Below are 16,598 nucleotides of genomic sequence, written 5' to 3'. Positions count from 1 at the left end.
GTTCGGTACGGCACGCTTTGGCGCTTTTCCACTGCATGGTACGGTACGGCTCGGCTCGGTACGGCTCACTTGTGGCGCTTTTCCACTGCATGGTACGGCACGGTACTGCTCGCTTCGGCTTGCTTTAAATGGTACCACCTCTGTCGAGGTTCCAAGCGTACCATACCGATACTAAAATGTGACGTGAACACACTGCAGATCACTGATTGGTCAGACAGAATCGTCACTACCAGCGTCATTGTATTTGCGAGACGTCAAACCCACTAGATTTAAATAGCCAGTAACAGCCACCGCTGTTCTTCACAAAGAACCGGCAAAAGTAATGATTATGAATATCGTCGCTGTCCGATGAAAACCGCGTATGTCCATTTTGCCGATTTTGAGATTTTTTGACGGATATAATGTCCTGGTTCATTTCCGTATACAGCATGCTTCACATTATCTAAATGACCAATGAAAAGTTGTGAAATCATGTCATCTGATTTTCACGTATATCCATTTGGTGTCAAAGCTGTCAATCACGCCGCGTATCCCCCACCCTGTGGATGCATCTCGCCGGTCTCGTGAAGTTTCGAACATGGTTTTGAAGCACTGCTACTTGGGCACAGAGATATCACGCAACACCTGAAATAAAGCTTGCCACAAAGAACCGGCGAAAGTAATGATTATGCATGAAACATTTGAATTGTTGATAAAGTTGACGATACAGACTCGCCATCTTCGCAGTAGTGAACGCGCCTAGAGAGAAATGCACACTTCATATGAAGTGCTTATTTATTAACCCAGGCAAATTTGTTGATGAAACATTGATTAAAATGAAGATACAATTTATACAAAACGAAATAAAATTTAAAGAAAGGCTTTCTACAAAACAAAACTTAGTAGATCAAAATCTGACCCATTCCAAATGTTTTCCGATATAGGCCTAATTGGTCATCTTATGATCCTCTTACTCATCTCATGCGGTTCCGTTTTCATATAATCAACATAGATGAAATAAAAAAAATAACATTGTATTATTTAAACATAAATATGAAACGTTAACGTATGTTTAAGTTTTTTAACTTATAAGCGTCACACCGCTCCGCTTTGCTCACATGCTAATAATCAAATAATACCCAGCGATCTTCGAATATTATTTTTGCTTGAAAATTTCGTTTTGTATAAATTGTATCTTCATTTTAATCAATGTTTTCATCAACAAATTTGCAAGCTTTATTTCAGGTGTTGCTTGATAGCTGATCTCTGCGCATGTGCTTCCCCCTCATAGTATCAGTCTATCATTGCCATGTCAGTGTATTGATTCATTGTCCCTTCATGGTTTGCAAGAGACATATAATAAACTGAGCGTATTAATAAACTGAGACGTAGGCTGTTTAATAAACTGAGCGTATAGCCTATTCATCTGTCAATATGAAACGCGACTGGGTCATTCTAATTAATGATCGGAAAAACGCGTATCGACCACCGTTACTGTAAAATATGCACGTATGTCCATTTAAACTAAATTTTGGTCAAATGTGGATTATATCATTACACTGGCAAGAATATGGTTACATTTAAAGTTGTCGTACCAAGTATGACAACGCTACGTTCAACTGCTTTTGAAATTACGTGTTTTTTTCACTTCCTGAAAAGTAACCGTTTTGGACATACGTGAGTTTCATCGGGCAGCGACGATATGTAAAATATAGCAAGGAGATATTTTAAAGGACAACTCCGGCGCAAAATGAACCTCGGGTGTAATAACACATTGGTACAGACTAAATCGTTCCCTGAGATTTGTTTTCATGATAATCGAATATAAAGAGTTTTATCTCTAAAAACAGTTTAGCTTATAACGCTAGTATATTGGGCATCGAGTAAGCAAAAAGAGATCGCTAGTTAATACCATTAACAAGGCTCAAATTAGCCCCACACTAACACGGCAGCATAATGAGTGTCCTTACATGCAAACCGAAGCATTGAGAACTTTGTAAGTGTATAGACAGTTTAATAAGAAGATACTTTACACAGACAGTACAGTTAGCGCATACAGACAGCAGCCATCTTGGAAAACAGTCTCGATCAATCGAACCACGAAGGTGAGCGAACAGTACGTGTAGATATTGAAGATAAGATAAATTATATTTATTTTTTTATTTTCTCTGTTGCGTTCAGTGCTTCTCTTATGCGCTCAGTGCTTTCTTCCGGAAACAACGGACCATATGAGATTCCAAGTCACAGTTCAGCTCACGTATCACCGTGTTCGTGGTTTGACTGATCTAGACTGTTTTCCAAGATGGCTGCTGTCTGTATGCGCTAACTGTACTGTCTGTGTAAAGTATCTTCTTATTAAACTGTCTATACACTTACAAAGTTCTCAATGCTTCGGTTTGCATGTAAGGACACTCATTATGCTGCCGTGTTAGTGTGGGGCTAATTTGAGCCTTGTTAATGGTATTAACTAGCGATCTCTTTTTGCTCACTCGATGCCCAATATACTAGCGTTATAAGCTAAACGGTTTTTAGAGATAAAACTCTTTACATTCGATTATCATGAAAACAAATCTCAGGGAACGATTTAGTCTGTACCAATGTGTTATTACACCCGAGGTTCATTTTGCACCGGAGTTGTCCTTTAATAGTTTATTAATAAACAAGTGTTTTCTTTGTCGGCTAAGATGAAGTTGACGATGCTGAGTGACTCGCGATCTTTAGTAGCCTAGTGAACGCGCCAGAGAGAAATGCACATTTCATAAGGATTACATAAGCAGAGAGCAGTCTGTAGTCTGTTTTCTTTCGTTTTGAATTGTTCTGTTTAAAAGTAGACATGTGAGGCAAGTAGGCTACCTTATATGCTGAGTTTCGGTTCATGAGACGAGCTCCAGTTCACGCGCCGGCGCCTCCGTTTCCTATCTATCGTCTGCTATATTTACTTCTTATTTATTAAATCCAGGCAATTGGTTGATGAAACATTGATTAAAATTAAGATACAATTAATACAAAACGAAATTCAGGTTAAAGAAAGGTTTTGTGCTTTCTGTTTCTCTGTGAAAGTTTTAAAGCATCTTTTAGGGCCGCTTTCAGAGCGCTCACGTCCGTAACGGAGAACACGTCCGTAACATTGTTTTTACCTCATAAATGCGAACACGAAAAATAAAATAAAATGAATATTTTATGTACTGTGGAGACTGAGAGCCAACCCTTCTTCATCCGGTGGGTAGTATTACTTTGGTTTGCACAGTGTAATTCATATAATCACTAAAAAATATTTTGCCTTCAAGTTTTTAATTTTTTTATTAAGCAATCAGAAATCTGAGGGCACTGCTATAATCCCACCCACTTTGAAGCGGTACTAACTGCAGTGGAAAAGCCAACCGAGCTAAAGCGAACCGAGCCGTGCCGTGCTGAGCCGAGTCGTACCACGCAGTGGAAAGCGAAGCGAGCCGAACTGTGCCGCGCCGAGCCGAACCGTACTGAGCCGTACCAGCAGTGGAAAAGCGCGTGGTCCTGATGCATAAATGCCTTTCTTGGCTCACAGTTGACGACAAAATTAAACTACGATTAATTTTGATATTGTGGAATGCAGTTTTTATGAAACAGCCACAGTTTCTCTCTGAGCAGCTTGTTTTTGTAGGAAGTAGACAACTTAATGCCACCAGGCAGGAATTAGGCGGTGACATAAAACTTTCGCTTCCCAGGACAAATTTTCTGAAACGCACATCACTTTACAGAGCTATTTGGAATCGACTCTCTGTCTCATCACGCAGAATTCAGAACAAATATAAATTTAAGAGGACAGTAACCCAGGAATTGCTGCAAATGACCTCGTGAAAGCTGGAAATTGTCATGTTATTTTACTTGGTAATATTTTGTATGTAATTGCAATGTTTGAATTCTTTTTGATTGTAATTTGTGTTGTTATTGCTTTGTATAATTTTATGTTGTGTATATTTTAAAGAGGACCCCAGGAAGATTAGCTGCCATTAAATGGGCCGCTAATGGGGATCCTAATAAAAATTAAATGAAATGAAAATATCATACAGAAGCTATTATCCTACAAGGTACACCAAATCCCATCAATTACTGTATTACTTTATTTACAGAGTGGAAAAGACTGCTGGCAGTTGCTTGGATGATCACGTTGAGAGAACTGCTGAATAGGCCATGTCACAAAGGGAAGGTACTACTGGCAATGACAAGCATTGCAAAGCTACTATATCCCCCATAGACATAAATGAAACTTTTCCATATGGTAAAGGTGTAGTATGTACAGTGGAGATTAAAACTAAAGGTAGTGTTTTGGAATGACCTGTTGGAAAGATCAGCCTTTTATTGGTGTTAAATGATTGAGGTAACAGTGGTTCTGTGATTACAAGTTTAATAATGTCATGAATTTATGACCAAATGTCTGCATATGTTACTTTAATTGTTATGGCTCCTTATGTTTTCTGTAATTGTTATGTCTTCCTGCCATGAGCAATTAAGGGGCCGGTGTGTAGGAGCCATTGTCAGGAGTCTAGTCTTATTCCTCTGCTTGTTTCTCTCTCTCTTTCACTTGTGCTCTCGCACAGCTGAACCCATTCTTAATCAGCGTTCACTCTCCTGCTCTCCTCACACCTGTTTCCCTTTTGCCCTGATTTTCTGGCTATTTAGACCTCATGTTCTTTTCCCCTCTTGTCGGTTTATTGTTTGTTCGTTCATGTCCGTCACTGACTTCTGTATATCATTGCTACAGTTTCTTGTCCTGTGTGTACGCATATGTCAGATGAGTTACTGCTCCGGCTATCCTGTGTCAAGTCTGATTCTCTGTGCTGCGGTTACTGCCTGGTGGAGTCTGCGCTTGCCTATTCCTGCGAGCACTACCTGACCGCGAACCTGTGACGATCATCCGGCCTGGTTTCTCTCTGGAGATAATTTTCCTGTTCTGCGTTCAAGACTACCTGTGATCGGCAGACAGCCTGTGTTGCATTTATCATTTTCCTTTTCAATAAATCATTAACCAGCTTTCGCTTTTGGGTCTATTTCGAACTGTTACAGAATAAACCGACCATGACGGACCCAGCGAACGATTTAACCATCCGCTCGGCTGTTGAACTGCAGGGTGCACTGCTGGGCAGACATTCCGATGAATTAGCTGCCGCCAGACACGCTGTGGATTCACTCGCTGCCCAGGTGTCGGATCTGACTGGTCAGCTTCATCACCTGCGCCAAGACCAGTCTTCTCCTGGGTCGCGACACACCGCCGAGCCTCGTATCAACAATCCTCCCTGCTACTCTGGTGAGCCTACTGAGTGCCGTGCATTTCTTACCCAGTGTGAAGTCATATTTTCTCTTCAGCCTGTCACGTATGCCTCCGATCGTTCCAAGGTTGCGTATGTGGTTTCCCTTCTCACTAGTCGAGCCCGGGAATGGGGAACGGCTGTCTGGGAGGCTGGAGCTGATTGCTGCGACCAGTTTGATTCATTCAAGGAGGAGATGTTGAAAGTTTTCGACCGTTCTGTCTTCGGGCGCGAGGCTTCTCGTCAGTTGGCTGCGCTTCGTCAAGGAAGGCGCTCCGCAGCTGATTATGCCATTGAATTTAAGACTTTATCTGCTACTTGCGAATGGAATGAAGCAGCACTCACGGCACGTTTTCTGGAGGGCTTGAATGATGAGCTTAAGGACGATATTTTTGCTCGAGAATTTCCCTCTAGTCTGGATGAGTTGGTTGAATTAGCCATTCGTTTAGACAACTATTTCGACTTACGCCGACGTGCTCGCTCTGACGTCACGGGATTCCGGGGAGCCCCATGCACTCAAACTGCGTCACCTGAACCTCATCCTGAATCTGAGCCAATGCAGCTAGGGAGAATTCACCTCTCTTCTGCTGAACGCCAACGCCGTATTCGAGAGAGGCTGTGCCTTTACTGCGGTGGCACGGGTCACTTTGCTGCCACATGTTCGGTAAAAGAGAGAGCTCGCCAGTAGTTAGGGGAATATTGGCGAGCGCTACTCCACTATCCCCATCCTTCAGTTCCCGCTCCATGATTTCAGCCGTCCTCCGCTGGGGCACCAGTTCTGTTGTCTGCTCCGCTCTTATTGACTCCGGGGCTGAGGGGAATTTTGTCGATGAGAGGTGGGCTATTGAACATAGTTTGCCCCTTCATGAATTAAAAGAGACACCTACAGCCCTCGCCCTGGATGGCCGCGTTCTTTCCAATATTCACCTGGCTACTGCCCTGGTGAGTCTCACCACGTCTGGCAACCACCAAGAAAATATTTGTTTTTTTGTTTTTCAGTCTCCTATGGCCCCCATTGTCCTAGGACATCCATGGTTAACTAAGCACAATCCACATGTTAACTGGTCTGATAGTTCTATTGTTTCTTGGAGCTTGTCTTGTCATACCAATTGTCTTGTCTCTGCTGTTCCCTCTGTTTCTTCTTTGTCTGTTTTTCAGGAGGAGTCTATTGATGTATCTGGGGTTCCGGAGGAATATCACGATCTGCGAGCGGTGTTCAGTCGATCCCGGGCCGCTTCTCTCCCTCCCCATCGTCCTTATGATTGTAGTATCGACCTTCTCCCTGGCACCACTCCTCCCCGTGGGCGTTTGTATTCTCTATCCGCTCCTGAACGTGAGGCGCTCGAGAAGTACCTTGATACTTCACTCATGGCCGGAACTATCGTTCCTTCCTCCTCCCCCGCCGGTGCGGGATTTTTCTTCGTGAAAAAGAAAGACGGCTCTTTGCGCCCCTGCATCGATTATCGTGGACTGAATGACATCACCATTAAGAACCGGTATCCTTTACCATTGATGTCATCAGCCTTCGAGATCTTGCAGGGGGCAAAGGTTTTCACGAAGTTAGATCTTCGTAACGCGTACCACTTAGTGCGCATCAAGGAGGGGGATGAGTGGAAGACGGCGTTTAATACTCCGTTGGGGCACTTTGAATATCGGGTTTTACCGTTCGGGCTGGTAAACGCCCCAGCCGTTTTTCAAGCGCTCGTAAACGATGTATTAAGAGACATGCTCAACATTTTCGTCTTTGTGTACCTGGATGATATCCTCATTTTCTCCCCATCTCTCCAGGTACACACCCAACATGTGCGCCGCGTATTACAGCGGCTATTAGAGAATCGCCTCTATGTTAAGGCAGAGAAATGCGCGTTTCATGTCCAGTCAGTTACTTTCCTTGGTTCGGTCGTGTCTGCGGAGGGCATAAGCATGGACCCCTCCAAGGTTCAGGCAGTCACTGACTGGCCTGTTCCTGAGTCTCGCTCGGCGCTTCAGCGTTTTTTGGGGTTTGCAAACTTTTATCGCCGTTTTATTAGAAATTTCAGTCAGGTTGCCGCCCCTTTGACTGCGCTCACGTCCGCGAAGTGTCGTTTTGTCTGGTCCGAGGCGGCTCAATGTGCATTTGTGCATCTTAAAAGTTTGTTCACATCCGCTCCCATTCTGATTTCGCCTGATCCTAAGAACCAGTTCATAGTCGAGGTGGACGCGTCTGACGTCGGGGTGGGAGCGGTTCTCTCGCAGCGCTCTGCTCTTGATCAAAAGGTTCACCCATGCGCATTTTACTCGCATCGACTCTCATCTGCCGAACGTAATTATGACGTGGGTAACCGGGAGCTTCTTGCCATTCGACTGGCCCTGGAGGAGTGGCGCCATTGGTTGGAGGGATCCTCCTGTCCATTTATTGTCTGGACTGATCACCGTAATCTTGAGTATATCCGCTCCGCCAAGAGGCTTAACTCTAGACAGGCTCGCTGGGCTCTTTTTTTCGGGCGTTTCAATTTCTCTATCTCTTACCGTCCCGGGTCAAAGAACATTAAGCCTGACGCTCTTTCTCGCCAGTTCTCTTCCTCCGAGGGTCGTCCCACCACTGAGACCATCCTACCGGAGGGATGTGTGGTTGGATCCGTCACCTGGGGGGTGGAACAGCTGGTGCGAAAGGCTCTTTCTCACACTGTCGTTCCTCGTGGGTGTCCTGAGGGGAAGCTATTTGTCACCAAGTCCGCTCGTCCGGCTGTCCTTCGTTGGGGTCATGCATCTAAACTGGTCGCTCATCCGGGGGTGGGTCGTACTTTGGCAGCTGTCCGCCAGCGATTCTGGTGGCCTGTCATGGAACGTGAGGTACGCCGGTTTGTTGCGTCATGTTCTGTCTGTGCCCAGCAGAAGTCCAGTAATTCGCCTCCCGACGGTCTGCTTCGCCCTCTCTCTATTCCCTCCCGGCCTTGGTCCCATATTGCCCTGGACTTCGTTACGGGGCTTCCCCCCTCCAGCGGCAATACGGTGATACTCACTGTCGTTGATCGGTTTTCTAAAGCGGTTCACTTTGTTCCACTCCCCAAGCTTCCGTCGGCTAAAGAGACTGCGCAGGCGGTTGTGGACCACGTCTTTAGAATTCACGGGCTTCCTTCTGATATTGTTTCGGACAGGGGACCCCAGTTTGTCTCTAACTTTTGGAGGGAATTCTGCAAACAGATTGGTGCTACTGCCAGTCTGTCTTCAGGGTTTCATCCACAGAGTAATGGGCAAGCTGAGCGCGCTAATCAGGACCTCGGTCGGATGCTCCGCTGTTTGGCGGCTAATAACCCCACCTCCTGGTGTGAACAATTGACATGGGCTGAGTACGCTCATAATTCTCTGCCATCGTCGTCCACTGGCCTTTCCCCGTTTTCTTGTTGTCTGGGCTACCAGCCACCTCTGTTTCCCTCTCAGGAACCAGAGGTCGCCGTCCCCTCGGTCCAGGCCTTTATTCAGCGCTGTCGTCGCACTTGGCGGAGGGTGAGGTCAGCTCTGTGCCGGACCAGGGAACGCACTTGTCGTATCGCCAATCGTCGCCGTTCCAAAGCTCCCAGGTATGTTTGTGGGCAAAGAGTTTGGCTTTCCACACGTAATTTACCCCTTCAGGCACCCGCTCGGAAACTGGCTCCCCGTTTCATTGGACCTTATGCCATCACTAAGGTCATCAGTCCAGCGGCTGTACGGCTCAGGTTACCACACTCTCTCAGACGTGTCCATCCTGTTTTTCATGTCTCGTGTATTAAACCTGCGCTCCGCCTCCGTTCTCCTTCTCTCCCTTCCCCCGTCCCTTCTCTTGCCCTTGCTACTAACCCTCCTGTCTTTAAGGTTAAGAGGCTGCTGGACGTCCGACCCCGGGGACGGGGTTTTCAATATCTTGTTGATTGGGAGGGATACGGCCCGGAGGAGAGAAGCTGGGTACCGGGAAGGGATGTGCTGGACCGCTCGCTTATCGACGATTTCCTCCGCTCCCGTCAGTCCTCCTCTGGGGCGCCAGGGGGCGCCCGTTAGGGAGGGGGTACTGTCAGGAGTCTAGTCTTATTCCTCTGCTTGTTTCTCTCTCTCTTTCACTTGTGCTCTCGCACAGCTGAACCCATTCTTAATCAGCGTTCACTCTCCTGCTCTCCTCACACCTGTTTCCCTTTTGCCCTGATTTTCTGGCTATTTAGACCTCATGTTCTTTTCCCCTCTTGTCGGTTTATTGTTTGTTCGTTCATGTCCGTCACTGACTTCTGTATATCATTGCTACAGTTTCTTGTCCTGTGTGTACGCATATGTCAGATGAGTTACTGCTCCGGCTATCCTGTGTCAAGTCTGATTCTCTGTGCTGCGGTTACTGCCTGGTGGAGTCTGCGCTTGCCTATTCCTGCGAGCACTACCTGACCGCGAACCTGTGACGATCATCCGGCCTGGTTTCTCTCTGGAGATAATTTTCCTGTTCTGCGTTCAAGACTACCTGTGATCGGCAGACAGCCTGTGTTGCATTTATCATTTTCCTTTTCAATAAATCATTAACCAGCTTTCGCTTTTGGGTCTATTTCGAACTGTTACAGCCATTTTAATGCAATTATAGATTTGTCCATTGGGGGCACTCTGACATTGGTATATTAGGAGCACATGGGTAATTAGACAACAGGTGTATTGGTAGTGGGGAAGCACACAGTTTTTTGACCGTGTTAAGCCATGTTCAAGGACATATGGAATATGGACAATATGTGTGCACTGTATCTGCAAGGTATGGATTTAACATTAGTATGCTTTGAACAACAAAGAATGAGACACCACAAGAAGCTAATTGGAAGCAACGTTTATTAATTAGAGCACAAGAAATAAAAGACATTGTTTGCATCTTACATCTGTGTTCATGGAGTTTATACACGTTAATTACTTGTTCACTCCTATTACCAATACCACAGCGGCTTAATGGAAAGCTGTTACACTGCTCATAGACAGACAGTGCTCCAGCATATCAATAATGACCTCGCCGGTCCGCGCGGACTATGGTTGACAGCTCGCAAGCGAGGGCGGGTCTGTGTTGAAACACTGCTGTCAATCAACAATCGTGGGAGGGGCGTCCGACCGTGTGACGTCACATGGTCGAACGGCTCGATTTGAGGCAGGGGAAAACATAAGGAGATTAAAAAAAAACATTGGATGGATTTTTATCATTATCATTTTATCATTTTATGATGGTTGTGTACAGGGACTGCCAACACACATTTCAGTACAATCAACTTGTAAAAGTGCATGTATTATTATATGACCCCTTTAATTAATCGTGTTGCGTTCATATTCTGTGCATATCTGCTTTTCTGTAGTAGGCCTATGCATTTTTAGTATGGTGTTTACAGTTTGATAATATCATTTATTTATTTTAATATAAGTCTAATGTATATATGGGGAAGAACAGGAGACACGGATAAGGAGAATGCATAGGTAAAATAAAAACTGGCTGGATCAAACAATCAAATTAATCCATGTAGGAGAAAAAAGGAAAAGGAAATCTTTCTTACCTGAGTGACAGCTTGTGGACCTTGAATGAATGACTGAATCTCTGCCCCTTATGACCTGGCTATACCCAATGTTTAGATATGTTGTGTTATAAAATGTCTCTTTTTTTATTTACTCAGATATGCCCTGTTGTATTATAACTATTATTTATATTTTTGTAACATGTATATCCAAAGATTGTAAGATAATATTTGGCTGTACGAGCTGTTATGTTATTGCGCAGACCGGAGCGCCCACGCCCTCAGATCACTTGGACGTGGCTGTGGTTACAAGAGGTAAAAACGATATAAATACTGTTCGTTTTCTCACACAAACCGCTCGTTTCGTGTCTTAGGCCATCAATGTGTACTTACATTTACGAGTCATTAAATCATGTTTAATTTGGACTTCTCTGTGCATGCTCTTTGAGGTGGTGACCATAGACCATATGGCTGACAGACAAGAACGGTTTGACCTAAAAATATCAAAATTTAAACTTCTGCGGAAACAAAGACACCTACATCTTGGATGCCCTTGAGGTAAGCTAAAACACACCAAAAATTTATTTCAAAGTGAACTATCCCTTTAAGGTTAAAATTTTTACCCTATTCACGTGAGAAAAAGAATGAATAGGCATATGAATAGGATATTTGGGTCTTTTTCGAAACTTTCCCCTAATGGGATTCTTTGGGGCTTTTTTTCTTTACTCAGGACCTATTGAGGATACAAAATCAGTTGAGTTTGCTTCTGTTGCAATTTGTTCAAGGTTGACCCCCATTTTGGCCTAAAATGACTGGACTAAATATGCGTTCTTGTCTGTACTTGTGTTTTTGTGGACTTGTGAAACGTCATCAGTCGCTGCCCAAGTCAAAGAGTATAGTTTATATGCCATATGTAATTTCTTACTGGAATGGTTTTATAAGTGACATTCCCCGGGAAAAAGTTTGGACATTACCACGTCTTATTCCCTGTATCCACTTTTGTCTCCTTAAAGGCTGGCTTTTACGGTTCGGAAGCTTATTAAAATGTATTTCTGGGTTTTTTAGCTTGTTTGCTGTACACCTTGTCACACAGCAGCTTTTAGGCATTTTTTCTGTCTTTTGTTATAAGTCATAAATGACAAGGAGGCAGCCTCTCGCAATGCAAAGAGAGCCTAAGTCCCTCCCCTTCCGGTCTACCACCATGGGACCTTATTTCGGAATATTGTATAGTCAATGGCGACGCGAGAGACAACAAATATTTTGATCTCGTTTGAATTGTGCCCTGAATTACACATTAGATAGGAGAGAATATTTAATAGTAATAGAAGATCATCACAAAATTAGTAATAAAATTGGTGATGGTAAGATCACCACATAATTTCTGCCTGCATTACAAACAATAATGTGCAAGTATACACAACAAAAATTGTGCAAGTAAAGTGCACACATTTACTACAAATAGAATGACAATGGTAAGTATATTAGCTGATATGTTTTAGTATTTAGTTTTATTATAATTTAATTCATCTTGACTGATAAAAACTTTGTTCAACACATGTTACATTTGATACAGAAAGAGAGAGTTAATGTACAGATTTACAGATGACTTAGCTTTAAAAAAAATGATGTTGCGCTTCTGTTTGGACTGTGAGAGTTGTCGATTTTGGGTACGATTTCTGTATAGTTGTGCTAGCCATAGGGTAAAGTCGTTGGTTCAGTCCAAAATGGTGACAGCAAAACTGCAACGGACGGAGTTTCGCCTCTTGGTACTTTGCCCAAGTACTATTCCAATACAAAGTTAAAATCCGTCCTTTTTAACGAGGATGCAGTTGTAGTTTTAAGAGTTTTTCAGGCGAGAATAAAGTTGTTTAAAGTTCAAATCTTTGGTTTATTTATAAAGATAGCGCCTATTTGAAAATTTGATCTGACGTTTTCGGAGTTGTGAGATCCAGACTGGCGCTCGCCGCTCATGCACCCCACCGAGAACAGCCTTTCCTTGGCTAGTCCTTCTGATGTTTCCCGCTGGCTCGGATGTCTCTAGACTAGTGGTTAAACCTACAGTCTATGGGTTAAACATGAGATAAATCGGCTTGTCTAACGGGCGTTTTTTCTTTTGTCTCATTAATCTACACTCACCTAAAGGATTATTAGGAACACCATACTAATACTGTGTTTGACCCCCTTTCGCCTTCAGAACTGCCTTAATTCTATGTGGCATTGATTCAACAAGGTGCTGAAAGCATTCTTTAGAAATGTTGGCCCATATTGATAGGATAGCATCTTGCAGTTGATGAAGATTTGTGGGATGCACATCCAGGGCACGAAGCTCCCGTTGCATCCTAAAGTGATGCATTCTAGTCAATAAAATAAAATGAAACAACCCTGTCTCTTTTTGCTAAATGTCAGTTTTAATGATCAATATTATATGTTTTTTATGTATCATATTTTTTTAATTGACAAATAAACCAACTAATAATTAACAATGCAGTGTATTACAGTGAAGTTATTGAATATTTTTCACAATAAAAATCATCAAAATTATACATTTACAATTGTTCCTACAATTACAAATATTTTTTTCCCAAAATAAGTGTTAAAGTATAACCAACAGGACAGCAGTGATGTGTGAACTGAATTTGGCAACAATGCAGTGTATTACAGTGAAGTTATTGAATATTTTCCATAAATAAAAATCATAAAAATTATGCAAAGACTTGTATAACAAAATAAGTGTTGCAGTATGTAGTTACAAATTTATTAAAATGTTTAATTTAGATTTCCAATACTATAGTATTTAAACTGAGGAAGTTTATTGGTGTAAATTTTGTAAGATTAACCTTGAACTCTTTGGTTAACCCCAAACTTGCTTACTCTGGGTATGTCGGTTCCAAAACACCTATGTTGAGTTAGTTTAATCAACCTCCTATTGGTAACCCAGAGTTAATGCGCGCGCACGACGAGTACATAAAGACATTTTCAATGGATCGCCGATTTCAGGAGTCACCATGGAAACCAAGGGAGAAAAAAAGCGAGCTACATAGTACGATACTTCGGTGAAACTGAGTTGGAGGTTTTAATGCTTGCTTATGAAGACTATAGCCTAGCCCATTATAAAATAAATAACAAATAAAAAAGCAATACTGCTGCATCAGCAAAAGAAAGTTGGCTTGGCAAATAATAATGGACAGAGTAAATGCTTGAGTTTAGAAAATTATAAATGGGGTATTTTTCTAGCCTGGATGCCAGCCCGAACCCCGCCCACAACATTTTTTGATCGGGAAGTTCGGTCTGGACTCGCTCCATTGAGGAGTAATTATGATCGGTTCAGAAATCGTCGGGCCAATCAAATTGCCAGGGCGGGCTTTATACGATGATGGACAGATGATCTGCAGGGACGTAATCCTCACGTTATCAAAGAGCGCTTGGGTTGAACTGGTTTCCCTCACAGATGACTGCCGCTGGAGAACTGAGATGTAGAGATTCCGCTATCGCGTCCGTTGTAAAAAAAATCGACAGCGCATTCATTTTAAAAGACGAACAGAGAACTGCAATCAAGGCATTTGTCGATCGGAAAGATGTGTTTGCCGTCCTTCCTACGGGATTCGGCAAAAGTTTAATTTATCAGCTGGCTCCGATGGTAACTAAGAAGATGGGACGCAATGAAAACCCTGTGGTCGTTGTGGTTTCTCCTTTGGTCGCACTCATAGAGGGCCAAGTAAAAGAAGCAACACTCGTTATTTTACTTCTTCCAGCGTGCGTGCATTTGAGTTCTGTAGTTGACAACTGTGCTATGCAAAGTAGTTGACTTACTGCGTTGCTCTGATTGGTTGTAGGTCTATCCAATTGAGCAGAGCCAGAGCCATATAGAGGGAATGCGTATGACGTCACCGTCAGCTGGAGTGATTGCGGTCACGCCCACTCGAGTATGGCGTTATATATGTGCCTCATTCCTGAGCGAGTAATTGTAAGTTTTGAGCACAGAGAACTATATTTTGCAAGCACATTGCATTATATTTTGAACAGAAATTAACAATCGCAAAAAAAAAAAGTTCGTTTGAGCAAAGAAAAAACGATTCCGTGCTCAATAAATGTATTTGCTATTATCCATATTAACGTGCAATAATAACTCCTCTCACGCAGTTTACTCAGGTGCTCTCTCACAAACTTATTCTCTGCGCTCCTGTCAAGTCCCTCTCTCTCTCTCTCAACCTCTTAATTCTGTGCGCGCTCAACTCTTGACACACGCGCGCTCAACTCTTGATACACACGCGCGCTCAACTCTTGATACACACGCGCGCTCAACTCTTGATACACACGCGCGCTCAACTCTTGACACACACGCGCGCTCAACTCTTGATACACACGCGCGCTCAACTCTTGATACACACGCGCGCTCAACTCTTGACACACGCGCGCTCAACTCTTGATACACACGCGCGCTCAACTTGCAACAGCGTTACAAGTGTGCCACAAAATCAACCAATCGGAAAATTAGAGGTCAATTGTGATTGGCTGTTGGTCTCCAATCACCACGCAGCACAAAGAAGAAGAAAAAGGAATTTTATGGATAGATGTCTTCTCTAGTATGGAATGCCAAAGCTGACTTAATTAAAAATAAATAAATACATAAATAAATAAATATACGAAGAAATGCAAAAAAGCAAAAATACATAAATAAATATACAAAGAAATGTAAAAAAAAAATGCAAAGAAATGAGTATTTATACTTTTATTTCCTTATTTATGTATAATTGTACTTTTTTCACACATTTTTTATTTATACATTTATTTATTTCCACTTTTATTTATTTCCACATTTATATATTGTATTGTATTATATAAATTGATTTCCAGGGGCGATCAGCATCATATACTGCATGTCCAGTTCTTAATATTAATCGATAAACTACTCAGTTATTATAATAATAAGGCACTATGGCTGTTATCAGTAAAATAAAATTGACAAAAGTCATTAAGTCATTAAAAGTCAAAATCTTAATACAGAGGAGAATGTTTTTACACTGCAATTACAATTGCATAAAAGTCGTAATGAGATTAAAGTTAAAAATAAAACATTTGAATATAGAAATATGAAATGATGGAATCAATTAAATTGTATGTTTAAATATGAAACTAAAACAGCCAGTAGGTGGCGGTAAGTCACTGTCTTAAACGAGTGAGTCATATCATTAATTCAGACCGATTCATTCAAATACTGATTCATTCAGTTCGGGAATAAAATTATCTCATACATGGGCTTTTTTACAGCATTTTTAAATGCTGACATTTTTTATTAATGTTGGTGCCACGTCGCCCCGCCATAATTTTGATACCTGAGCTGTACAGTTGAACATAGCACGTGGTGTTTTTTCCCCGAAGTTCAGTATTTGAATGAATCGGTCTGAAATAATGATATGACTCACTCGTTTAAGACAGTGACTTACCGCCACCTACTGGCTGTTTTAGTTTCATATTTAAACATACAATTTAATTGATTCCATCATTTCATATTTCTATATTCAAATGTTTTATTTTTAACATTAATCTCATAACGACTTTTATGCAATTGTAATTGCAGTGTAAAAACATTCTCCTCTGTATTAAGATTTTGACTTTTAATGACTTAATGACTTTTGTTAATTTTATTTTACTGATAACAGCCATAGTGCCTTATTATTATAATAACTGAGTAGTTTATCGATTAATATTAAGAACTGGACATGCAGTATATGATGCTGATCGCCCCTGGAAATCAATTTATATAATACAATACAATATATAAATGTGGAAATAAATAAAAGTGGAAATAAATAAATGTATAAATAAAAAATGTGTGAAAAAATACAATTATACATAAATA

The sequence above is a fragment of the Rhinichthys klamathensis genome, unplaced genomic scaffold (assembly GCF_029890125.1).
Source record: "Rhinichthys klamathensis goyatoka isolate OS25496 unplaced genomic scaffold, OSU_Roscu_1.1 h1tg000180l_1, whole genome shotgun sequence".
Taxonomy (NCBI): Eukaryota; Metazoa; Chordata; class Actinopteri; order Cypriniformes; family Leuciscidae; genus Rhinichthys; species Rhinichthys klamathensis.
The sequence above is the reverse complement of the archived record's forward strand: the minus strand, read 5'-3'. Positions refer to the sequence as shown.